The sequence below is a fragment of the Mandrillus leucophaeus genome, unplaced genomic scaffold (assembly GCF_000951045.1).
Source record: "Mandrillus leucophaeus isolate KB7577 unplaced genomic scaffold, Mleu.le_1.0 Scaffold149, whole genome shotgun sequence".
Taxonomy (NCBI): Eukaryota; Metazoa; Chordata; class Mammalia; order Primates; family Cercopithecidae; genus Mandrillus; species Mandrillus leucophaeus.
This window is the reverse complement of record NW_012101465.1, coordinates 1837569-1839306: the sequence shown is the minus strand read 5'-3', so window position 1 is coordinate 1839306 and position 1738 is coordinate 1837569. Positions and strand designations below refer to the sequence as shown.

General features: G+C 38.7%; 1 pseudogene; it reads right to left on the bottom strand.

Annotated features, from left to right (window-relative positions):
- Window positions 1-424: 424 nt before the first annotated feature.
- LOC105535651 lies at window positions 425-1452 on the bottom strand (annotated as a pseudogene).
- Window positions 1453-1738: the final 286 nt, after the last annotated feature.

The following is a 1738-nucleotide window of genomic DNA, read 5'->3' as shown; positions in this document are numbered from 1 at the left end:
GATGATGATAATAATAATATACTGATGGTAAACATTAATGCTGTATTGACTAACCTGCATTTTTTAGTTCTTTTTTTGGGTATTTGAAATACAACTTGATTCCGATTCTAAACAAAAAGGAATGAGAATAAGAGTAAGAAACATTTCACCACTGAATATTGCGATGTGACTGTATAGGTCTTATACAGTATTTGAAACTCAGGAAGGAAACAGCTGTATTCCAAACAGCTAATTATGCAGGCTTAAAAAATTTTTTTAATGGCTGCATTTACTCTGAAGTCCGTTTATCTCCTTAAGTATCCCAAAGATAAAGCAGACCTTCTGCTTAGCTGTATAATAAAGTGGCAAACATGCTCCACCATGACACCACAGGACAGTTGTCTATGAAGTTAGACTTCTGACTCTGGGCTCCAGCTTCATTTTCTCACAGGTCATCCTTCTCATCCAGGAGAGCAGTTGTCTGAGCAACCTCTAAATCATGCTCATATTGCACTGCCAAAGCTGGGTCCAGGTCATCCTGTGGAGGGGCAAGAGCAGGCATGGCTACAAAATTCAGGTTGAGGTCTCCAGTGAGCTTCTTAGCAGGCCAGAGGAAGGGCTTTTCAAAGTTGTAGTTATTTTAGTCATAAATGTTATAAATGTTATAGTACTAAAGACTCTTTGTTTAATAGAAGATAATAAATTTTGTCTTCATTTTTCTGGCTTAACATCCTTTTTTTTTTGCCACACACAGAACATGATGGGGATGTTTTCATACACTCATACCAGATCTTTACGTCAGGCACTTTCTTGTAACTCTCGATGTTACATCAAGCATTAGGGCACCTTGGGCTTGGATGTAATAGCCGTCAACTATCTCTCAGTTCGCCAAATTTCTCTGTGCCAGCTACGTCCCATCCATTGAACTTAATGGACCCTTTGTTGGCATATGAGTCCATTCTCACAGTTATAAAGAACTACTTGAGACTGGGTAACTTAAGAAAAGAAGTTTAATTGAGTCATAGTCCCACAGGTTTAATAAGAAGCATGACTGGGAGGCCTCAGGAAACTTACAATCATGGCAGAAGGCAAAGGGGAAGCAAGGACCTTCTTCACATGGTGACAGGAGAGAGAGTGAAGGGGGGAAGTGCCACAGATTTTAAACCATCATATCTTGTGAGAACTCACTGTCACGAGAACATCATGGGGGAAATCTGCCCCCATGATCCGATAACCTCCCACCAGATCCCTCCCGCAACATTGGGAATTACAATTCAACATGCGATTTTTCTGGGGACACAAAGCCGGACCATATCAGTGTGGAACGAAAGGGGATGGAGCATCACACCCAAGGTGGTTATATCTCAAATTCAGCAGTCAAATGATATTTCATGAGGGTAGTTTTCCAGTACCACCATCACCAACCAATACAAGTTTGAACTAAACTTGGGATTCTCCTTAGGCAGTTATCATATTTCTTCCAGAAGCAACTCTGCACCCGTCCAACTCTGTATCCTTTAATTCTCATTAGAATGCTATGAAATACACCCAATTAATATTAATACCATTTGAAAGTTGATAAAATTGAAGGTTAAGGACAAATATTAATCTTTATGGTGTATATTTTTATTGTGGTAAAAAACACATAAGGTACGATCTATCTTCTTAACAAATTTATGAGTTTACAGTACCACATTGATAACTAAAGCACATTGTTGTCTGGTAGAGCTCTAGACTTTTTTTTTTTTTTTTTTTTTTT